Source organism: Mixophyes fleayi, chromosome 11, assembly GCF_038048845.1.
Source record: "Mixophyes fleayi isolate aMixFle1 chromosome 11, aMixFle1.hap1, whole genome shotgun sequence".
Taxonomy (NCBI): domain Eukaryota; kingdom Metazoa; phylum Chordata; class Amphibia; order Anura; family Limnodynastidae; genus Mixophyes; species Mixophyes fleayi.
In genome coordinates this window covers 60,542,480-60,568,559 of record NC_134412.1, presented here as the reverse complement: position 1 = coordinate 60,568,559, position 26,080 = coordinate 60,542,480, and positions in this window count along the sequence as shown.

The following is a 26,080-nucleotide window of genomic DNA, read 5'->3' as shown; positions in this document are numbered from 1 at the left end:
AATGACGCCCAATGCTGTCCTGGCCAGAGTAACACATCTGGGAGCCCATATTGTGGGAGAAATAGTCTTGTTTAAATGCATGTGACAGGTGCATGGGAGTTTCCCAATGGTATTGCAATTGAACACATTAGCAAATCTATTAACTTATGAACACACTGCTGAATGTCATGCACATCAGCATGGTGTGCAAAAGTGGTTGGTGGGTGTGCAGAAGTGGCAGGGCAGTTAGCAGTAATGGCTTGGGAGAAAGAGGTGGTTTGGGGGTCAGCAGAGGGGGCTGGTGGTGGTCAGAGGGGGCTTAGGAGAAAGAGGTTGCTTCTGGGTGGCCAGAAGGGGCTTAGAAATAAGAGGTTACTGGGGGTTGGGCAGATGTGGTTTGAAAATAAGAGGCTGATTGTGAGAAATTATGTTTTTGCAAAAAATGGTTTAGGACAAAAGAATGCATTTGAGTTGGAGAGGGTAGTGGGGCAACATTGAAAAACTGGGGACTATAACCATGGATGAATGGAGCTTGATGGTGTGGCAGAGGGTCTTGTGTGGGTAAGTTTGGACGATGGACAAGAGTGAGGTTTTGTGCTAATGAGGAAGGAGAGGAAACGTGATATTTTCACACGAGGGTTGGAACTGACATATTGGGAAACAAAGTCAGTGAGATGGGAAACAATATTTTGGATTCCAGTGAAAGTGTTATTTATTGTGGTAAAGGAAGTGTCCAACTGGTGCTCAATATGGGTAAGGGTAGTGCTCATCTCCTGGGTAGTGTTTACAAGTGCGTTTGAAGGGTGATAGAATTCTAGGAATGCCTTTGGCCGAATGACCCCTGTTTCTTCTTCCATTTGAGCCTGCAACCCAATTTGGTGTGTATCTATGGTAAAATATTACCTCCAATTTTTTTGAACAAAATGAATCATCACTGTATCAGCCAGCATAGATGATCTGTATGAGTGTTAACTATGCTTAATTTGTAACTTTAAATATAATTTTGCCAGGAAAAAAATCTTCATCTTGAACACCATGGTCTGATTGTACTCTAGAAAGACTATGTTGCAGGATATCTCACAAGGATTTGTTAGCTGTATCACAATTGGCAGTTGCTAAGCCAGCTAATGTTGTGGGATGGGTTTAGTTAGTTGAAGTTAAAATATATTATTTTTGTAATCAATGTATTAGACTTTAAATGTACCTCTATAGCGGTTCTTATAGAGGTGGGTTACATAAATCCAACCCACCGCTTGCACCATCTGTTTATCAATGTGGCCAATGCTGTGGTCTCAAAGGGACTGAGGTCTAATTAAGCAGGGGGATCACTGCCTGCCATTTGAGCATGCCCGCGGTGGTCCCAGAACTTGTCCTTTAGCTGGCGCTTAAATTTATCCACCTGTGTACAATGTTCAAAGATAAGAATATTACAATGTGTACAGTCTGCAACAAATTGAGAATACTTGTTGAGAGATAGATGTATATCTATCTATCTATCTATCTATCTATCTATCTATCTATCTATCTATCTATTGTTAGGGCTCACGACCACCAAGATGAGCTTTTAGAACGATAGTCTTCACCTTTAACAGTAGAACTTTATTTGCTCACAGGTATTTGGATGCCTACAAGTCTTAAGCTCAGTGTAGTAAAAGCTCATCTATGATGACCATAGCGCAGGTGGAACGGGAGGCGCTAGCCCAGGCTGGAACGGATGGTCAGAGGGAGGCCGAGGTCAGGGGTCCGTAGCAGATAGGCAAATCGGTATCCAAGCAGAGGTCAGGGTCACAAGCGAAACAGCGGAGTCAGTATTCAAGTCAAGGGTCAGGGTAACAGACAAACAGGCAAGGTCCAAGAAACAGGCAAGGGTCACAACCAAAGATCAGGCAGAAACAGGAGTCCAAAGAAAAATCCCCCAGCACACTGCTATAGCCAGCAAAGGACCTGTCATTTCGTATGTAAATAAAAATGCAAAAGTCTCGGTTGCACAAATTTGCAAATGTATGTTAAAGCCACCCACCACTCCACGGCGCTTTTGCTAATAGGGTGGTCCTAACTCTAAACAGTGAGAGTCCCATATATTTGGGCCATACATATATGTGTTTTTAAATTGAGAGCTAACTTACCAAGAGGTACACCGGAAGCCTCCAAATAGCAATACACCGCCATCACTCCCCTTAAGCTACTGACACCAACATGGCTCTCAGACAAATACAGAAGTGAAAGTTGCTAAAAAAATTATAGGCTCATAGCAGGTGATTGAAAGGGTGGGGTTATCCTTAAAGGAACAAACACAGAGAAAAATCCCCCAGCACACTGCTATAGCCAGCAAAGGAATCCAAAAACAATCCAACAGTAGGTCAGCAACAGCGCAGACTGGAATGCTATAACCGGCAGGGAGGCTCAGTCCTCCCTGCATTGAATACCAAGAGCAGCCAATAGGAGTAGAGAGGCACAGCCTAACCTAATCAGCCACAGGAAGCTGATAATAAATTATCAATTAATGAGCACGCGCCAGGCTAATTCCCCTGCCAGGATGCAGCATTTTGACAGGATGGCATACGGACGTTGCCCTAGCAACGGTCGGACCGGAAGACGGAAGTGACGTCCCAGCCGTCAAGGAGACGACAGGGCCGCAGGGGGCAGAAGAAAGTGAGCCGCGGTGCTTATGGGCACTGCGCAGCTTGTAACATCTATCTATCTATCTTTATATTTATATATGTATATATATATATATATAAATATGAAAGAAAAGAAGAGACAGAACGGCGTGTAAACTTATACTGTAAAAAGTCCAACAGAGTATTTTCAACACAGTGGCCTATTTTCAGGCAGCTGCCAGCTCCCAAGACCAGAAGGTGTATCTGGAAATAATCTAGAAACAAAACATAAGGAACAAGGCGCCGCAATAGTGTAATATTGTTTGTATGACAGTACTAATAATGATAAATAGAGTGATGGATAATTCACACAAAGTTTAAAGTGTGATAGTTTCACACAGAAGTGCAAATGTGAATAAATATCAAAAACGTGACCTTTCAGGAATTCCAATAGTGCAGATGCGTACCAAATATTAAGACTTTATATCTTATCTGTGAATAGAGTAATCTCCAAGTGTCCCTTGATCCTTGCAGGGATGAACCTATTTCTAGGACTGGGCTCTTAAATAGCACTGCTCAGACTTCTAACAGCACACAGAATAGATGCAAAAAGAAATCAACATAGTGTAACACTGTATACACAGTGGATTTATTGCACATAAAAAGTAAGTAATGCACTTACATAAAAATAGTTAAAACATGCTTATCTGGGTATCTTTAGGCAGTCAGCAACAGATGGTGAAAAGTAGTTAATTCCGCTGTTAGGTCCAAAGCCCAATGCCGTTATGTGGTCAGACTTTATCAGGAGGCAATAAAATTTTATTACCTCCTGATGAAGTCTGACCACATAACAGACGAAACGCGTTGAGGTTCTATGTTTTCAGTCTGGACTTATCTCTGCTATTGCTCTGGAAGTATTGGCGGCATTGGGCTTTGGACCTAACTGTGTATATATATATATATATATATATATATATATATATAAAAGAAAAGAGACAGAATGGCGCGTAACCTAATACTGTAAAAAGACAGAGTATTTACTAACACTGGCACGTCTAGTAGTTAATTTATCAATCATGTGGGGATGATACGATTTAGGCCAAGGGTGATGGGCCCAGGGAAGAGGTGGAAGTGCTCGAGCCTTGTCCTTACCATCAGTGATATATTCATACCAATTGAACAATTTCATAAGAGGAGCTGATATAGATGTGGAATATGGCATGCCTAATGTCTCCATGTCAAAGCTGTACTGGATCTTTGTGATGATTCGACATAAGGTGCGGGGGGGGTGACATCCAATTCTGTGCTATTGCAGCTCTAGCTGCTATGAAAATGTGACCCGAGAGATATCTGTCGTGCTTGGGGACAGAGGGTGGGTAAACATGGAGGAGAGCTAGAGCTTGTTTGGGATTAACAGTACCACCAAGCACGACAGACATTAAATGAAAAACTTCTTTCCAGTGCAACTGAATAGACAGACACACTCAAAAGATATGGAAGATGTTGGCCACCTCAGTGCACTGGCTTCAGCAATGTTTTGATTGGGATGGCCAAATAGTGTGTAGCCTATTGGGAGTGAGTTACAACCAGTTTAGAAGTTTGACCTGCATTTTGGTGTAGTTAATCCAGGTTGACAAATGATTGGAGGTGGAATGGATAGATTCCCATTGCTGTGGGGTGGAGGTAATGTGGAGGTCTGACTCCCAATGGAGCTGGGCAGGAGCCTTAGGGGAGGGGACCAGGGAATGGAGGTATTGGTACCAGAACATTATCCCCCCCTGTTGAGGACTTTTGTCAACCTATCCACCAGTTGGTCCAGTGGGAGTGACAGAGAATGGGGTGTCCTGGACACTGTTGTTACCTGATGCTGGTTTTGCAAATATTTGTAGGGCTTGGAGAGATAAGTTGGGGGTGGGAAGCCTTAAGTCAATGTGTTAACCTATCATCCTATTCAGTGTCAGACTGGGGCATGAATAGCCCATAGAGGAATGTAACGGGTAGGGCCCAGCAGAGGGTGGGAGAACGGCCATCAGAGAAGCTTGACCAGCCACTAGAATGGGCGCGGTCAGCTCACATAGGAAATGGCTAGCTCCTTAGTGTAATATATAAAAAATGCAGCATATATAAGAGTGCACAGTCTGGGCCCCATCCCCTATTTCAAGACAAAGTCCACACTGGGCAGAACTGTCACCAAAATTGAGACTCCTCCATCAGAATCAGAACAGTTGGGAGACAGTTCTGTTCTCTCCTACCTGTTCTTGCAGCTCTCACTACCTGTTGCTACTGCAGTCTTAAGCTCAGTAGCTTCTTGACTGGTTATTAGAATGTTAGTCCCATTTGAAAAAACGATATGATATGTACATGAAATATGGAAAGTCTAGCAATTAGTTAACTGTCTAAATCAATAGCACCCATGTTTACTAATTTGGCCCTCCTTGCAACTAGCTCAGACATTAAATTAATAGTATTCACATTTACTAAATACACCTATTTCCTGTAAACCAGCCCTGACACCAAACTAGTATTTATTTACATTTCAAACTTAGCTCCGCATTTATTTATTAGCCCACAAACTACCCCAGCACTAAATAGTCCATTGAACCCCCTTTCAATTACTGGGCACGCCCATTAAATAGCCTCTAAAGACCCTCAGGGGGATATTTACTAAACTCCGGGCTTGCCTATAACACCAATCAGATTCTAGATTCTAGCTGTCATTTTGTAGAATGTACCAATGGTGATATCTAGAATTTTTTTAGTACATTCTGCAAAAGACAGCTAGAATCTGATTGGTCGCTACAGGCAGCAACTTCCAATTATTAAACCCGCAGTTAAGTAAATATACTCATTAGTCTTTTCCATGTGAACTAACTATATCAATATGCAGGATATATATTTATATATACATATATATATTTATTTAAGTGGCTGGGGCTATCTGCTGCAGTGTTTATATATGGATTATAATTACTGTAAGATGACAATACAGGACTTTCAACATCCATAGTGAGATTTGTGTCAGATGTTGTAATCACATATAAATCAGGTAGGAATCTAACGCAAAAAGGTTTGAGGCACATTTGGTATATTTCATATCTCATCATTTGTGAGAATATCATAATGCTTTGCACCTCACCTGACCTCACTGGCAATAATACACTATGGGATTGTGTTGTGGTTCTTATTGCCATTTTGTACAAGGAAAAGGTAAAGGTAAACATAAATGACATATGTTCAACCTTTCTAGGGATATAAATGCTACACTTGACAGATGAATCCATAGCCAAACGTCACATGTCACAATAAGGCTCTAATATATTGTTAACCTCTATTCTGCTGAGAATAAATGAAACTAGTCATTACACAACTTCTATGTGTTGGAATAGAAACTGTTCCTGCATTCCATTTTGTTTTATTTAGATATTTTTTTTCTGTAAAAGCTGAAAATGGACCTATAATAACTCATAGAATCCTCCCAAAATCCATTGTATGGTGAGTTTTGGGGTAAAATATGCTAAAAATCAGGATAATAAATGTATTAAAAAAGAAATTATAATCAGTACTGATCTTTGCACCAACCCTCAAACAACCGCAAAAGGTATGGCTACTGACTGCGGTACTGTTTCAGGCCAGCATCATTCACAATAACCTGAACACACCTTCACTGTACTTGGCTTGAGTTTGCATGCTCCTTCCCTCTTCCCTTCCACCTCTCCAGTCACAAGGAGGCATAAGTGTCAGCAGAGGTGGAACTAGTGAGCTGTAGGCCCCGGTACAGGGAGGAGGGGAGGAGGGGAGGAGGGATCCAGGGCCTCTGACTGTCTGCATCTGCCATGCAGCGGACCACATTATCTCCATGAGCCCCGGTGCATGGTGTGGTGCCCCAAAATCTGAGTACCCTGAGGTGTATCTATATGTTTTTAATTTGTTAATTTAATTTGTTAATTGTTAAAAGTGTTTATAAAGATTTAAAAAAAAAAATGTTTCTTGAGGGAGAAGTGACAGTTGGGAGTGGTTGGTGGTTGCCGTGAGTGACATGAAGGAGGAGTGTGTGGCATAGCAACAAGTCCACTAACATTGGTAATAACTGTTAACTCCCAGAAAGCAGTGGGAAGAGGAAAGTTCTAGACTTCTGAGGGAGAGAGATCCCTGTGTCTGCATAGACTGAGAGAGAAGAAGATAAGAAGTGAGCCAAAGAGAGGTGTGAGTAAAAAGGAAAGTATTGAAAACAAATAAGCAGTATAGAGATCTGTGACATCACACTAAACAGACTGAGCTATGTACTGAGAACAGTGTAAGAGGAGAGAAAATAGAGAGGTCTGTGAATACACACAAAAGAGACTGTGCAATACAAAAGATCATCAGTTTATTTGGCGTGAAAAAGTAATTTATGGGCCCCAACCACGTGCAGCACTTCTACTAAATTCCTGTGTACAGTTCAACCCAGGACTGAGTGTAAAATATGGTAACGTTACCAAGATAATATTGGTGCACCAAATGTTTTAGTTGAATATTAATGTTAAGTGATTTACCTGAAAATTGATTTATTATTATATGTTAAATGCTATTGTGCTCTATGTTGATCAAATGAGTGTTTTGTCATTGCCATTAAGTTGAAGGGGTCAGTGGCGCGGTGGCTTACCAAAATTATCTTTACCGCATTATTATTAAACCCAAGTTATTTGACCAATCCTTGTCCCTCTCATTGAAGTATTTATCTCCTGACCACCGGATGTCCGAATAAAAAAGAACCTGACTCGTGTCTGGAGGACAAGGTAAGGGAAGGAAATCCCATCAGTACTCGACCACCACACATGGCACCTGCTGGTAGTTCCGCCAATGAGCGTCAGATGCTATCAACTCTCCATATGGGTGCATGAGTATGACATGGGCATGTGAAGTGTATATATTATAACTTAAATATATTACGCTATTCAAGATGGTGGATGCCCAACTTAGCATCAGCCCCTTTATGTGTTAACGGTAACATTGTTTCTTATGCTCTCTATACAGTGCAAGATTTCATATCTAAATACTTGTTACATGTTAATTGGTTTTTATGGTGAGCAAGAATATGCGGATGGAAAACTCATTTGCAATTTAAAGATAAATCAGCGCTCAAAGTGTACCATTCAAAATGTAAAGCTTGTCACATATATATAAAATGTTGTATGTCTTATTTGTTTTTTGTTCTTCTTTATATTTTATTAAAAATATAAATTTATTGCTTGACATAATAACATAGAATATTGCACCCATACATATCTAGCAATATCAAGCCCAGAAATTATCAGCATGTCATACCCAGAAATGATCAGAATAGCAAATCCAGATATGAACTGCATCTTTCACCCAGCTGTGCCAATATAAATCCTAGAATTTCCTATTTCTGCAATTTATTTGCTGACTCTGAAGAGGTAGCCGTAGTTTAACTTGACTTCTAGGCATCAGCAGCATGAGTGACTCATTACATTCTTTCTTTCTCTCTCACTGTGACTGTATATGTATTTAATATATGTAAATATGTGTATCTCTTTATATTATGAAATCAAACACCGGGACAACAGGGATATTTGCTCAAGCTGTAAAATTCACTCCATATATCCATATAGCTGACAGCAAGCATAATAAATAAGTCATACTTGCCAACTCTCCCGGAATGTCCGGGAGACTCCTGCATTTTGCGAGAGTCTCCCGGACTCCCGGGTGAGTGTGGAAATCTCCCGAATTCTGCCCACTTCACTAGGAAGTGCCCCACTTCCTAGTGAAGTGGGCAGAATTAGATCCCATAAGCGGCGATTCCTGGAGAATCGTAGCGTTTGGCCCCGCCCCCGCTGTCAAATGACGCGTCATGACGTCAGGGGGCGGGGCCAAAATGCCACGATTTTGTCTGCCCCGCCCCCCTCACGACCACCTCCACTGGCTGGCTCCGGGAAGAGAGCTGAAGAAAGTAGCTAAGTATGAAATAAGTTGTAGGAACATGTCGAAGTAAAGTAAAGACATACTAGTAGGTTGTTTGGCTGCTAATTTGACTCTAGTCTCTTTCAATCTGTGTGTGTGTATGTTAGGGAATTTAGACTGTGAGCTCCAATGGGGCAGGGACTGATCAGTGCAGGTTCTTCGTACAGCGCTGCGGAATAAGTGGTGCTATATAAATAGCTGATGATGATGATGAAGTGTATCCTATTACTTATAGGGCAGCAGTATACTGAATGGGAAAATAAACATTGAGAGTTTAATAATTCTAATGTAGAAAAGGGTAATGTAGTAAACACAGTTTACATAGTAGCCCTATTCTGATGCTGTCTCTCTTTCTCTGGTTATTTCTAATTGGACTCACACCTCTCTGATTATATCTATAAATGTCTCCCTCAGTCCCTTGTCACTATGTTTTTCTGTTCGATCCTGTTTCTGGCAACCATCTCTTTTTCTCATTATCTCTCTTTCCCCCTTATGTTTTTGTCTTTTTTATTTTTAAGCTCTTTGGTCTGCTAATCTCTCTTTCCCTCTGTCTCTTATTCCTCCGTCACACAGTAACATTGTTTCTCTGGGCCTGATTCATTAAGTATCTTAACTTGAGAAATGTCTTATTTAAGTCTCCTGGACAAAACCATGTTACAATGCAAGGGGTGCAAATTAGTAGTATGTTTTGCACATAAGTTAAATACTGTCTGTTTTTCATGTAGCACACAAATATCAACTTTAAATTTCAATGTACAAATAAGCGATCAAGTATTTGTGTGCTACATGAAAAAACAGTCAGTATTTAACTTATGTGCAAAACAGAATACTAATTTGGTTTTGTAACATGGTTTTGTCCAGGAGACTTAAATAAAAAGTTTCTCAAGTTAAGATCCTTAATGAATCAGGCGCTCTGTCTTTATCTTTGTCTAAGTTCCTCTGTCATTCACTACAGCAGTGTTGATGCTGGTATATTGGATTGTAGTATGCTAGATATAAATTGGTAACCAGCAACAACTAATCCCCAGAGAGAAATTTAGTAGGGAATCTGGCTTCATTGGTCTATGCCCCCTTTCAGATATGTTTTTGAATATTTACATATTGTAAATTAAAATTGCCTCTCAATTTCAGATGTCAGCTGTCAAGGGATGCTACCGGTGAATTGTAAATTGACATATGATGCCTATGATCTAAAAGTTGGGTGCACATAGTTTCAACCATCAGAGACAAATCTGGGCTTAACAAAGAGATATAAAATATGGAAACATTTTTATAAAGTTCAATGGATTGAAAACTACCTTCATTTTGCCACAAGAGCATCTAGATGGTCCTTCCAGTGCACTTCAAGGAGCATGCTTACCCTCCGCTCTCAGGAGATAGCTCCACAAACTAGAAGCACACTAGATTTCCAGGGAGATAGAAGCAAGATTATAAATGTCACATCAAAGCTACAACCTATTTACATTGTCCATCCGATCACTTTCACTAACTAAGACTTTAAATTATTCAGGAGAAAGATGTCCTTTTCTTTTGGAAAGGGGATACATTCTCATTGGATATATTTTGTAGCAGTCTAAATTTCAATAGCTGGAATATAAAGTACTCTTTTGATATTAGTGAGATCTCAGTTCATTTTTTAGATCTAGAAATTTATGTTAAAGATATGACTATACATACTAAGAGTTATGAAAAACCAACTGATATTAATTCATACATTCTCCCTTGGAGTCACCATCATAGGAATTGGCTGAGAGGTGTCCCTTACAGCCAATTTCTTCGGTTGCATAGAAATTGTACTGAAGATTCAATCTAACACAGGCAGAGGATATGTACAACAGCTTTTGTGATAAGAGTTATGATAAAGAACTTCTGAATACAGCTAAAGATAAGGCTACTATGGTGGATCGAGATAAGTTACTTGTGGGTAAAGTACCCAATGCGTCTAAAGGTGGAAAATTGGAGATAGCCTTTATCTCTGATTTTAATAAATCATATAAGAACATAGAAAGAATTTTTTTCAAACACTAGCACGTATTGGGCAAAGACCAGTATTTATCAAAGGTTTTTTCTTCAAAACCCAATTTTATTTATAGGCGATCCCGGAGCCTTAAGGATAAATTAGTCAAAGGGGCTACGATAGAATCCCCTAGAGCAGGAAGAGTTAGGTCTAAAGTTTTCTATCGGTGCGGTCAATGCTCTATGTGGAAATATGTTACACCAGAAAACGAAATAGAAGAATCTACGGATCAAAATCAGAGATATAAGATTGAATCAATTATTACCTGCAACTCATTTAATGTTGTTTATCTAATTGAATGTATTTTGTGGCGCTGTCTATGTTGGGAAAACATCAAGCCCTTTGAAGAAACGTTTATATGAACATGTTAGCAATATTAAGTTGGGATATGAGCTCCATTCATTATCTTTGCATTTTAAAACCAACATAATTTTTGTGTAAAAGATATCAAACGCTTTATAGGCATTGATATGATACTCAAAGATTGGAAACATAGAGATATTGCTAATTTGCTCTCTAAAAGATAAATGCAATGGATTTTTAAATTAAATTCTTTGATATCTGCGGGTTTAAACAAAGATTTTGAACTAAAATGTTTCTGTTAGGGCCCACTACCACCAGGATGAGCTCTTAGAACAGAAGTGTAGAGATCTTTACCTTTACCAGACGCCTTTTCCGTAGAGCTTTATGTGATCACAGGTACTCAGATGCCCCAAGGTCCTAGGCTCAGAGTAGTAAAAGCTCATCCAAGATGGCCGCAGCGCAGATGGAAACGGGGGTGCTAGCTCAGACTAGAGTGGGTGGTCAGAGGGAGGCCAAGGTCAGAGGTCCGTAGCAAAACAGCAAAGTCCAGAATTTAAACCAAAAGGTCAGGGTCACAGGCAAACAGCAAAGTCCAGAATACAAGCCAACAAGGTCAGGGTCACAGGCAACAGGCAAGGTCCAAGGTACTGGCAAGGGTAACAAAAGCAGATCAGGCAAATAGATATCCAACAGCGGGTCAGCACAGCACAGGACTGGAACGCTATAACCGACAGGGAGGCTAAGCCCTCCCTGCCTTAAATACTGAAGGTAGCCAATTGCCAATAGCCTTGCCCTGAAACCATCCCCAGGCACTGCCTAATTAATAAATACAATAATTAATTAGCCCACAGTCTGTATAGCTTCTGCGCACGCGCCCGGCTGCCCTGTTTTGCCGGGACGTGTCGCTCAGAGTCTCGGTGTCCGACCGTTGCCCTAGCAACGGTCGGCCCGGGAACAGGAAGTGACTGGCGTCCCAGCCATCTCCTTGACGACCGGGATGCCAGACAGTGAGGAGAGTGGGTCCACCGCCACGGCTCGTAACAGTTTCCTAGAATGATTATACTGAAGTGATACTTTCTCTTTTTTTCTCTCCCCTTTTTTTTGGTCCACTTGGGAATAAAAGAAGATGAAGATATGGGATATCCGTTATTGTATATGTTATTTATGCTTTGTGATACAATGTTATTTTGTACCTATATTTATATATCCAGATTTCGATTCTATTGATCACTATGTTACAACTCACCTGTTCCCCGTTCCTGCGCCGCGATCGCCGCATCACCTCTCTCTTCCGGGTCTCGGAAGCCGGCTGGTCACATGATTGCAGCAGGACGGGGAATTCAAACTTGCACTATGTAAACCATGCTCTGACACCTGGGCAGTGTCAGGGCAACGTCCTCCATTCCTGACTTGGCGATTCTCAGTGTGTCTCTCTCGTGTACCAGACCTGCTTGCTTACTACTCCAGCTCTCCTATCCCAGTGTACCAGACCCAGGCTTGCTTACCTTGATTCCTCTGCTATTCCAGTGTACCAGACCCAGGCTTGCTGATCTTGATTCCTCTGCTATTCCTGTTTACCGATCCGGCTATTCATGACTACGCATATCTCTGGCATTCCTGTGTACCGACCCGGCTATCCTGACCACGCATATCTCTGGCATTCCTGTGTACCGAACCAGCTATCCTGACCACGGCGTGGTTCATATCCATCTCCTGGCTTCAGTGCTGATCTTGAGCTACCTCCCGCATCCTTACCTCTAGAGGCAGACCAGTGGACCGCAACCTGCGATCCTCCGCAGCTAAGCCCTTCCTGCCTTGTGGTGGTTCTTGGTGAACACCAGGGGGTTCATTAGACTCCGCACCACCGGCCAGCCAGCGCTGATCTAGAGTAAGGCAAGTACTCCATATCTTACTAATCTCACATTACAGTATTGTTACACATTATAACCATCAGGTATCTTTACTTAAATGTCTATCGAAATATCCTTATTTTAGCTTTTTTTATTTATTTAGAATTCGGCCCTGATCAGATGGAAATACTTTGATGGAATGTAGATATAATCATTTCTGGATAATTATTAGTTTTGCTTTTGTTGTCATGTAGAGCAAATTGTTGTCGGGTTTTCTGTAATCAGTGAAGTGACTACCACCGCAGACCTCATGTGGTGAACCATAAATAAAGATTATTAATAATAATAATAATAATAATAATAATAATAATAATAATAATAATCATCATCACCTCTTTTCCAATCAGTACTCTGACATTTCATTATCTGGCCAAGCAGCAATGGAACTTAAGACACAGCCAGCCAAAAATTGACCTGGTAGCCAAAACTCTGAGCAGGTCGGAGAGTGCAGTCCAGTGTTGGAGAATGGTCTTGCACTTGTAGAGGGCTAGGCATGTTGACACCATAGGATGGCCACGACTTCCCTTCTGTGCACCACTGTTGAAAGGCAGCATCTACTTCCACCTAGATAGGGGGGAGGCAATGTCTCTCTTTCACAGGGCACTAAAATATCTATTTTATGGCTCTGAGTAGACAGAATAAAAATAAACTTTCTTAACTTTTTCCTCCAGTTTTCCTAATACCTCACAGGACCAGTGTTTCTGGGTGTAGCATATGAAAATAATTAAATACATATACCTGGGATTTTTCAACCTGCATATCTTTTCAGTTTTGCATTCTATTACATACATTTGTATCTAAATTATTTACTTTTTTTAACGTTAATAAACTTAATATATCCAGTTTTGTGATATGTTTTTTCCTGTCTGTGATGAACGACTTTATGCTTTAAACAAGTGGATTGATTTATTATTTCCAAGATCCCATTGTGCCACTGTGTAAATGGAATTTTATTAAAGCATTTTAAAATATTCAATACCATGCACCTCAGTAAATTATTGTTCACTATTACAGTTACCGTCATTATATTTCTTACACATTTGTAAGCATTAGGATTGTGATCCTATCTGCTGTACGTGAGTTTATATGCTGCTGAATATTATAAGTCAAAAATCAGCTGGAACTGTGTCTGAGGATAAGCTGACAATTTCCGGACAAACCTGAAATAATGTGGCATACACGATTTAAATTATAGGCAAAATAAAAATGACTTGCATTTGAAAGTTTTAGTAGAAAATATATACTCTACCAGAAAAGGTGATATATAAATGATAATTTCACATCTCTGTCTAGTTTAATTTTGTGCCTGAATGATCCTTTCTTGAGTTATCAGTTAGTAGAGTATATGAAGTGGTAGTCATTATAGCGATTACCAATTCGCCGACAAGACTTACCCCAACATCGTTATAGCGAAACTGTCACTTGGTGACATACTGATAATCCCGAGTGTTAGAAGAAGTGACCTGCAACAATATTGATGGATGAACATGCCGGCACCACAGACAGACATCACTTTGAAGGGCGACCCTATTATTCCTACTGTTAAGGGGGGCAATGCAAAGTGGCGCCGGCTGTATAATGTAGAAGCCTTTACAAAAAACACTGTACAGCCGACGCCTCCTTGCATTGTGTATATGTACTGCCGACATGGTTAAAGCATAGGTTATGACTTATCTACCGGGTCGGCTCCTGCCATATACAGAAAGACAGAGGTGCCCTATTGAAGGAGTGGAATGCAATTGGACTTTAAGACAGAGGGAATGATATCTGTCCTACTGTTTCCGATGGGTTTATTTTCCTGGTCCTGCACATAGGAAATAGTCTGAAAATTGCAATATGTTGTAAAAGAAGGATTCACTAGTGGGAAAAGCTGTTAAAAAGGTCCCATGTAGAGACAAAACTTAATTCACTTAGCAGGAGCAAAATATAGTACCCAACCATGCAATATCTGGTATGTCATCTGAAACCAATATGTGACTCCTACCAGGGTAAATTGCTGCTAAAAGTCATTTAAAAAAAGGTATTCCACAACACACACTTACTGGTCATCTGTGTGTATCTATAGTAAGGTGGTTACCTTCAGACTGACTGTCATGAAATCAATACAGCAGTTTGGATAAAGATTTGATATTGTAGAGAATCCATTACGCTGTATAATGTGTATATCAACCTCAACCATGGTGATGCTCACAACTCTGTCAGACTCAGCAGTCTTTTAGCAGAAGCAAAATCATACATTTTACTTTTACTTTTGTTTCTAGTAGTACAAATAAATAAATATATATATATATATATATATATATATATATATATATATATATATATATATATAATATATATATATATATATATATATATATATATATATATATATATAGTATGGAACTTTACTAGAAAAACAATTAAAAAATAACAAGATGTTGTTTTTCAAATCATCTTTTTTATTTTCCTGCTCCTCTAAAGATATATTTTTAATATCCAGAAGAGGATAAGACAATGTCATTCTTTCAACATACTCCAATCCATATCCACATAAGAATAGGACACTTATATTATGTGGCATGATGTATTCTTCCAACATTGCTGATACGTCTATAGTATCATGTTAAATAAAAGATTTTCTGATGCGATCGTGGTGGTTCCAAAGCACAAGAGTTTTAATCACAGTCGGCATCAACAACAAGCTTTAATGAGATCGCTCTGGTTTCCAAAGCCTGAGATGAACAATTTTTACACTGTACAGTCATAAAAAGCAGTGACACCACAAAGTTACACAGATACAGTATTAAGGCCACATCCATAGGTTGATGGGTCATGACCCCCCAAGAACTCAACACCCCATTGGCTGATTCCTCTGGTCATTGTGGGGGTCATCTTTCCATGTGTGGCCAGGCGTGCTTCCACAGGCTCCCACCCCTGTACCTGGGTAAACTGGTTCTTTAATGGCATCTCTGGATTTGCTACTCGGTGTATAAAAAATAATATTAGTTATAACTAGCAATATGCGAACGCTTCATAAATACGATGTAATTAACATATATACCTAGCAATGTGCGAACGCTTCATAAATAAGATGTAATTAACATGTTGTAAATATGAATTACCTTCTTCATCACATTATATCTTATATTACCTGAAAAAAAACAGATTAAACTTATTTACATGCTGCTAAGATAATAATTCGGTTGTGTATTGATTGCATCACAACTGATATTTGTGTACAGAAATTATTGATTCACACCTTCATCCATTTATTAAACTTCAAAAATGTGCTAATAAAATAATGTAATTATACATTAGATATATTCCAATGGCTTATATTAATATGATTTAAACATTTCCCTATTTTAAGTGAGAAATGTTCTAGGGAAGATGAGACACGCTAGAACCATATTTATATGACTAGTTAACACTCCTTAGAGCAGACCAGTTATTCATAAGTAGCCTATACCTGCACAAAATCCCTCTCACATGTGGTCATCACTCATTTAACATTTATTTTGTAAATAAACATAACCTTTTACAGATGCTGTGAAATCTATCAGGCATTTGAAAAATGTATTGAAGAATGCTACCCTCAGCTACCCTAAGAAAATAGCGTAAAACTAACAGATACATTATAGAACACAGAAAAATAGTTTTTCACCAATGTATTATTAGGCATAGAATGAAATGCAGCAAGGGAAAAATATTCATTGTTGGGGACACAGGGATCAAGGATTAAAGGGTATCTATAATCATTGCATACAAAGACATCAGTGACTTTAATACATTCATTATGGCTTTGCCTTGAGAGTTGTGGATTGCAAATAAAAATGTACTGTGGTAATTTTGTTTTCATCTTCTCCAGAAAACTAAGGCAATGTATAATTATATACTATCCTAAGCCAAACAGTCCTCAATTAAAGGTACATTGTACTGGAACATTACAGGGCTCCCACAGAACCAAACAAATGTTCTACCAATAGAATTCAACAACAATGTGGGGACCTGCGTAGTCAAGAACAGGAATGAAATACAGGTGTAAATAGTAAATGGTTCAGTTTAAAATGAAAATAAATTATACTACACTACCACACCTACCAGTATAGCATTGGTGAATATTTATAAAAAATTTAATATATAATTAAATCCTATGTATATCACAGGCATGTACATTATGCTGATATAGCAATTTTGAATAGTTTGGAAAGAAATGGAAGTGGAATCCATTTGTTAAAATCATCTGCTTGCCACTGACCTTTGGCACTGTTCCAGTTCAGTTTATGAGTGATATTTTATTTGGCTCTGGTCCCACTATAGACTGTCAATAGTCTATAGTGGGACAAATGGTTGGATATTGGTAAGTTTGTGGAGTTTTGTGGCATTTGAGTATAAGTTTTAATTTTCTGATTGTGAGTTACAGACCTTAACCAAAGTAATGGAGTTCCCTAATATGGTTCCCACCCAAGTGGCATAATTTTGGATGATAGCACATGAATGGAGAATTCTCACTTTACAAAATAAATCCACATCACCATAGTGCGAGACCACTGTTTAACTAATACAAAAATGTAAACATTAATATGCAATTGTTAAATTATAAAATAATTTCCCCAAGTCAGTCCCTAACCCAGCAGACATTGGACCATGATGCAAAGACAGTCTTGGTCCATGACCACCCTCGTTCTTCTGCTTCTGCTCGTTTCCATATTGGTTGTAGGCATTCCCCCCGCCCCCATACACACACAGTCAGACCTAATTATGGCGACCCCTTCCCACTAATCCAACTGGCGCAGCACAGCGGTTGCTAAAGAACCCCTGGCCACTGGCCAGTCCTGGGTCTCAACGGCAAAGTGTCCCGGAGTGCCAAGACAAGCTGGCCAGCTTGAGGATAAGCTGTCTGCCTAAGTACAGACAGTGAGCAGCAGAAGAGGGATCTACATCCCCTAACGTTGTTTGTATTTCCTCCCCTTTATCAGACAGCACCTCCAACTATGCCTCCCATCGAGGTTCGTGATCACCCCCACTGGACAGCGCTGCAATGTGGGGTCCCACCTCTAGATGTGCTTACACTGTTTTTGCATTGCAGGACCTATTCCAGACATTTAGAGGTTCCAACAAACCTGAGGATGCACTACAAAACTGAGGGCCCCACATCTATGCATTGAAATTGATATGGCAGTAGGTTGTTGCTGTTTACCCACAGATTAGGTGGAGAAGTTGAGGGGATTTTGCTTAGAAAAAATAAAACACACACACAAAGTATTTTTTAAATAATGTTTTTTTTATAAGCAATAAACAAAACAAAATCAAAATTAAAAAGATTTAAACAGAAAAATTTACATATTTTTTAAGCAACTCTAAATATTTACTAATTTTTAATTAGTAAAAAAAGCAAAAAAAAAAGCTAATTTTAGCATCCCAACATTATGACATTTTGGAAACCTATCTTAGCTCTATGGGTGTAAATTGGGCCCACATTTTTCAAGGTCTGCAGAGTTCAGAGGTGCTTAATTTATAGAAATGCTCAGAAACATTAATCTTGTAGTGTGAAAATGAGAGTGAGGGGCTAATGACGGAAAGGGTAAGCATTGTCTTTTTTAATGAGGAAAAAAAAACTAAGAAAAAAATTATGTGGTGCTATTATAATGATACAATATTCCTGTCACGGGCACTTTGAGTCTTTGCCCAGGATATCACCAGATGATGTTTTTACCAGAGTAATATAGCTGGTACTATGGTCCTCTGGTAGCAGGGTGACAATGGAACAGGAGAATCAGCAGATGGTGAGAGAATGCTCAAGGAAAGTCTTTGACTAGCAGCAACTGGTAATGACTTAGATGTATGAACACGAGGAACCAGATGGACAAGTAAACGTGAGGAGAGTCAGTGGTCTGCGTACAGCAAGTTGTACCACTGCTATAGTGAGGAGGAATGTCCAGGAGTAGAGAGAAGGTAGTGAAAGTCAGTGGTCTGCGTATAGCAAGTTGTACCACTGCTTATGTGAGAGGATACTTGAAACTGGTGCCAATGGGAAACAGGAGTCAGTGGTCTGCGTTCAGCAAGTTGTACCACTGCTATATATATGTGAGGAGGGGCACAAGGAGATGAATGGAATACAGAGGATACACGGGCGGCACACGGAACTTGATCCCACGATGATAACCACAATACAATAATAACTGACAAGCGCTGCTTGAAGTATACAAAGTCTTTATAGAGATCCAGGTAATAGGAAACAAAGTCAATAGTAACAATAGCTTCAGTAGATGGAAGACTCCGGAGATGAACACAACACAGTCCAGACGGATATGCAATACAATAGCAAAGTCAATGGAAAGTATGCATACCGCGGTTCAGGAGAGCAGGCTGTCAAGGAGAGGTGCAGGGATACCTGAACGGCTGAACGCCGGCAGGAGGAGAGACCACTGGAGGATGGACGCGGTAATCAGGTTGGTGCAGCGCACGAAAGGTAACCGGTAATCAAAGGAGCAATACTCAGGAAGCAGTAGTAAGTAAAACTGGAAACATGATGAACACGGGAGAGTTGAGGCTGTCTGGTATCCGGTAGTAGTAGCGGAGGCAGCGGAGAGGAGACACGCTGAACACAGGAGAGTAGAGACAGTCTGGAATCCAGCAGCAGTCGCAGATAGGAATCAGTGGAGAGCTGACACGATGAACACAGTAGAGTTGAGACGGTCTGGAACCCGGCAGTAGTAACAGAGGCAGCGGAGAGCAGACACGCTGAACACAGGAGAGTTGAGGTGGTCTGGAATCCGGCAGCAGTAGCAGATAGGAATCAGCTGAGTGCAGACACGATGAACACAGGAGAGTTGAAGTGGTCTGGAATCCGGCAGCAGTAGCAGATAGGAATCAGCTGAGTGCAGACACGATGAACACAGGAGAGTTGAAGTGGTCTGGAAACCACAATCGTAGTAGACAGGAATCAGCTGGAGCTGAATATACGAGGAAACACAGGAACACCTTCAGAGGCTCATGGGGAATGAGACTCCAAGATCAGGCCACTAGGTAATGATCACAGGTGCTTTAAATAGGGAGTGTTGCCTGATCAGCCAATTAACTAAAAGCAACAGGTCCTGAAGGTTTCATAAGAGCTGCACATGCGCAGACCCTCAGGATGGCGGACGGCCACGGTTCCTGAACACAGGAGAAATGGCACTCACAGTCCGGTGAGTGACAATTCCACAATTGTTTATATAACTACAGCATAATGCAAAGGGTGGTACAATTTTTCAAAGGTGCTATAACTACCATTTATTAGTACAACATACAAATCTATTTATGACAAAAAAAGGCCTAAATATTAATAATTATGAGAATTGAAAAATGTACGTAATAGCCACGTGTCTCCATGTGGCCTGTTCCCTACTTGCCTTTCTTGGATTCTGCGTCACATGCCTGAGTGCCTGAAGGCAAACTCATTGTGGGTACCCCCAGGCCATTTAACAGCCAGGTATTGAATTTGGAGAGATGCATCACATATAACCTGGACAATGATCAAGTGGAAACAGGACCAGGGCTGTATCTGTAACTTTTACTGCCACTATAATGTGCGGAAAGCCAGCTATGGTGGAAAACTGCTGATTTATGAGCACAAGGGACTCCCCGTTGATTGGCAGATGGATAAAGTTATGGATGCGAGACAGGAAAGAGAAAAGCACCACCACTGGAGGTAGACTGGGCCAATCCTGTTGCAACACTCACTGTGGTCTGGAATTATGCAGATGCACAGAATGCAATACCTCCAAGAGTCTGGTCAGCGGCATATTGCTGTCAGGATGTTGTGTAGAGGCTCAAAGTTACTCTGCATGATGCACAGGGTGTCCATGATGACATAACGAGGAAGCCAATAGCGATGTCTCACCTCAGCATCTGTTATCCCAAAGATCAGACACGTGGCTTAAAGCCACGCTAAATGAGCTAGCAACGGTGTTCCAGCTGCTGGTTTCAGAGGAGAGAACGGCTGTTGTCCTCCAGGTTCATTGTTTTTGCAATGATTGGATATGTGAGACAGATGGAGGAAACAATAAAAAAAATTACCTTATGCAGCGTAGATTATAAAACAAACATATCTACAGCTAAAGCTGGGTACACACTACACTGTTTTCGTCCAATAATCGGCTCAAACAGCCGACACACGACCGCTTCAAAAGTCGGGTCAATGTATGCAGTGACACGATGGTCGAAAGTCTGCCCAAATGGACGATTATCGCCTCATTTGGTTGGTCGTACCTTTTAATATTTTCGTTCTAATCTCGTTTCCGCTGTGTAGTGTGTATAAACTTCTGACAGATCCACAACAGTGAGTACGAAATTACAGTCATTGCTCACGACAACATGGCTGTAAAAAGTCGCTAAAGAGACGTCCGCTCTTCCCTTTATCGTTATAAACAAGGCTAGTGTGTATGCAGTCCATGGACCGGGCGATCGGAAAACATCGATTGCATGTAAAATCGCTCGGCATAAAAAGTTGGTCGAAATTTCTGTAGTGTGTACCCAGCTTAACAAAGCTCGATTCACATTTAGTAAGTTTCTGTTTTACAAAAAGAAAACATGGATAATAAAGCATGTCATGTACTTAAATACCCATTAAATTAAAAAAACAAAAAATTGTAATACATGCAACTACGTACAAACTTTATGATATAGGCCAGGGTTTCCCAAACCCACTCCTCAGGGCTCCCTAACAGTGCAAGTTTTCTGGATCACATGTGACATAATTAGGACCACCTGTGGATCTGTTACAATGTGTCAGTCAGTAATGAATACACCTGTGCTCCAGCAAGGAGATATGGAAAACCTGCACTGTTAGGGTGCCGTGAGGACTGGGTTTGGGAAACCCTGAAATAGGCAACACACTGATAACATTTTAAAGCAGTAAACTGCATTACTAATATCTGAAACAAAACATTTTAAAACCTACTGTATACCACAATACTGTAAATGCTTTGAAATGCACATGCTAATGTTTGAAATGATGTTTAAATAGAAAAAAAATACATTTGTTTCTGCTGAAAGGCACATGTGAAAGTTTCACTTACCTCTTGTATGTCAGCAGTCACAGGGTTTTTATTTATCTTTTTTTAGGGAAATGAAATGGCACAATAGCCTGCTTGTGCCATGATCTTTTATAGTGCTGTTTAATGAGATGAGTGATATCAGGTGTGCAGGTGAATTGTCAATCTTCCCATTAGAGTGTGAGAGTGAATGCCGTGTTTAGTCATCACTATCATCTGTCAGTTACTTACATTTGAAAACAAGCGCACTGCTGCATATGGCTGAACTTGAATTGGACGCATTTGCTTGGGAACACCTTTACTGTACCTGGTCTATGTTCATCCGCTACTTTCCTCTCCTGTTCTGCCATTTAAGTGGTAGGCTGGCGCAAGTGTCATTTACATTCGAACATGAATTGCATACAAATGCGTTCATTGGCGAATTATCTGTTTGTGAGCATGCACAGAGCAATTACACGCAAAATACGGCACACAACTGCACATATGTCTAAAACTAAATCAGGCCAATAATGTTTCAAATTCAGAGGTCCAAAACAAAAAATTTAGGTACAGAGCGCTGGATCTTCATTGCTTCATAGGCGAATCCTAACATTTGTCCAGTCACCTTAGTCAAAAAATATATAGGTGTTAGTCCACAAGGAGATGCTAACTTGTTAATACACATGATACTTTTCCTGACAAAATATCAATTATGAACAATTTTTAAAGCTGTATCAACGGAACGCATTTATTTAGACTTGAGGCAGCTACTGAATCAATAAAGATTTTAGGCAAATGGAATACCAGTAGCTATAAAAAGTATATTAGAGCTGCCAAGATGTGATACAACTACCCAATGTCCTTGGCAACCCAAGGCTTTGCCGCTGGTCAGTTTTAGTGAGGGCATGCAGGGATTTTCCTGTTTTTCCCTTGAGCCAGGGCTTGTGTCCCCAATTTTTTTTTACGGGTTTCACCATCATATGGGTTACCACCTTTTCTGTGGTATCCTGGTTTCTATCCACAACCTTTGGACTGTATCCCCATAAGTGGGGCAATGTCATTCAAATGTGTAATACATTGACATGTCTATTACAATGCCAATAATTGACTTAGGGGTCATTTTGATTACAGGTATACCCAAGAAGACAACATAAATATGGGTGGTTGGACACACTTTTATGTTCTGGGCATCCAGACACAATTTTGCCAATAATTGGTCATCGTTTATCTACCCTGTGGAGATTGTTTGGTTGGGTAAAAGGGGATTGTTCTGGCCAGGCCTAATGAAAATGCTAGAAAGAGAAATGAGGAAGAGAGGCCTTCTGGAAATCTTACTTATACATTTGGGGGGATTAATTTAGTTAAGACTAAAACCATCAAGTTAATTATTAAAATAAGGGTAAATTTTAGGGAGATCAAGGAAAGGTGACCAAATGTCCTGGTATGAAATTATGCCTAGGATCCGTTAGAGGAACTTTAGCGAACAGGTGATGAAGCAGATATTAAATAAAATGAATAGTTCCATCAGTAATTTAGTGAAGGAGCTAAATACCCCTTGATTACAGTTACACAAATCCATTTGTTTAGGAAAAATAGAATTCACCTCACAGATGAGGGTTTGGGGCTCTATAGTGAACAATTTTTTTGGAATTTGTGCGGGTTAGTTAAGTCACTTAGTGGCGGGATGTGTGTACATTAAAGGAACACAATGTTGACAGGAAAGCATGGTGGTCAGTGGCTAATACAATGTGCTTTAGCTAATTATCTTCACGCTACCTTCCCCTTCTAGGTACTTTGGCTGAAAACAAGATTTAAATTTACCAGATTCAATTTGGAGTTGAAAAATTGTTTAAATTATTGAAAAAAATCCTAACGAGTCTTGGCTACCTTGCAGTTATATTTAAGGAATGGAGAACGTTTGAGTACTATATTTTAAAACTGAATTGATGCATGTAAACTAGACATCCAAGTCACCAGTATCTAGATTAGAAACAACATTCATACCTCATATCATGTTTTTGCAGAAGGCTGCAGATAAGTTAATAGTAATATTTTGCAAAACAACTTGTTAAGTATTTTGTGGATACACATTTTCCAACAGCAAATAAAAATGTGCTAAGTTCCCTTTTAAGGCCTGGGTGCACTAACAATGCTAGGCAATGCACAGATAATTACTTATTACATTGCTTAGTATTTTTTTTTGCTACAAGATAGAAAGGATAGTTATCTTCTTAACAATGTCTTCATGGGCAGCAATAGTATTTTTGACACACTTTGACCAGTGTAATAAAAACCTTCAAACACACAAAAGTGACACATACAATAAAGACAGTCCTAAAGTCCATTCACTTTCATTATTATTATTCAGAAGATTATTCATTTTTAATATGTCTGCCAAAAGAAGACATAACATTAATTTGCTAACTTTATTATTATGTACTTGACATCTAAGCTCCAAAGATAAGATTATTGTTAATTAGTGCTGTTTGGTGCCTAGAACGTAATTTAAATAGGCATAATAATTAAAAAATGCCAAATTGCCCTATGTAAAGTGTTATGTCATAATTAAATTAAGCGTAACACTTCTTAAACAATAATTGACTCAGATATTTAAGCACAGTGCAAGTACAGTTTTATAATGTCATGTGACTTAGTTTTGTTTAAATTGAACTGCTTTTTTTAATGAGAAAGTACATTCATATTTGGGCCACCATGGCATCATCAGTGGGGTGTAAAAGTGTGTATAGTGCTATAGGAGGAGTTGGGCAGCTCAGGGGAATTCCTTGATAAATGCTGAATTAGTGCACAAGTGTGCTTATTTGTGCACATAAGTGGAAAACTAGATTTCATTTTTCAGGATGGCATAACTTACTTAAACTGGTGGAGGTGGAGAAGCATTTAGGGATGTATACCTCAATTTACTGGTAGGTGTAGACTTTTCTTCTCCATAAAAGCACTTGCATCTGGCAACAGAATGTGTAGGAATATCCATTTCCCTACTAAAGGGACGCATTTTGAGACTACCTGTTGCATTTTTGCGGAAAAGCACATTACTGGCATAACCATTACCAGCATAATAAAAATATTCAAACACAAAAGTGAATCATAATGGACACAGTCCCAATGTCCCCTCAGTCTCTTGATTTATTTCTTAGCCAGTAGCAGAGGCATAGCAGATGGAGCAGCTGAGGTGGGGACCAGCAGGGAAAATTTGGCCACCAGTGTTTTTTTTATCATTTCTTACAGACATCTAAGATAGTGCATAATTGCCACAGCGGGACTGCCCCCATTACTGGTTGCATGATGCCTCACTCCATGTGACCTCTGTTTTCCCAGTGGGCACAGAGTCTTCCTGTGTGACCTCTGACTTCTGCTCCTCCTCCGCTGGGAGCTTGTTCTTGTGCACCTATGCTCCTCCCCTGTGTGCCCTCATAACTGTCTGTATTCCTCCATCCCACCAGTGTGTATGTTTCAACCAAATCTTTTACTTTCCATATGTGTATCTAACTGCGTGTGTGTGTCCTTATGCTTGTGGGGACATTGACCCGTTTGCACACCAACACTTTGGGGGCCTTGGTCATAGTCTGGAAAAAAATTAGGTCCCCACAAAACTTACCATGGCTATTCAATGCAGGGGACCTTGCTAATACACAGCAAAAAAATCTGGCATGTCCCCGTGAGTCACTTTTGGCGGTCCATGTGGAGGGGAAAGAGTGTGTGCACGCCACCACTAGAGGTCAGTTGACCATCCATATGTAGGTCCCACTACAAGCAGGAAGAAAAACGCAGTAGTTATTACTCAGCAGACTCTATGTCACTTAAATCCTTAACTAGTATCTACTTATAAATCCACGCAAACCAAAACATTTTGCAATCTTCTTATCATTGGGAGTTGAATTAAATCAGTCTGGATTACCTGGAAGGGTACTCTGTGACTGGGAGGTGTGCTGGTTTTGTGGGAACAGTGTTGCCAGGATTTGCTTGTAAACAGGTTAACTAGCTAGCACATAATTTTGTAGCTACTGTAAAGAATACTGGAGCATACCAAAAGGCATTAACCAATTAAGCCATAGCAGTCTTTGATAAATGTATTAAACCACGAGTAAACTGTGCTAAAACAGAGTACAAACTTTTTTGGTGCAACAGGCTTACGATCATTACTGCGTCACAAACCTGTATGGCCTCTTTCACATCCTTCCTGCTGTCAGCTGGAAACCCCCAGTGGAGAACAAATTTTTTGCATAGAGATTAGAGTTTACTAATCAAGGATTACAGTGACATTATTTTACATTTTTGTTCTTTTAATTCCTT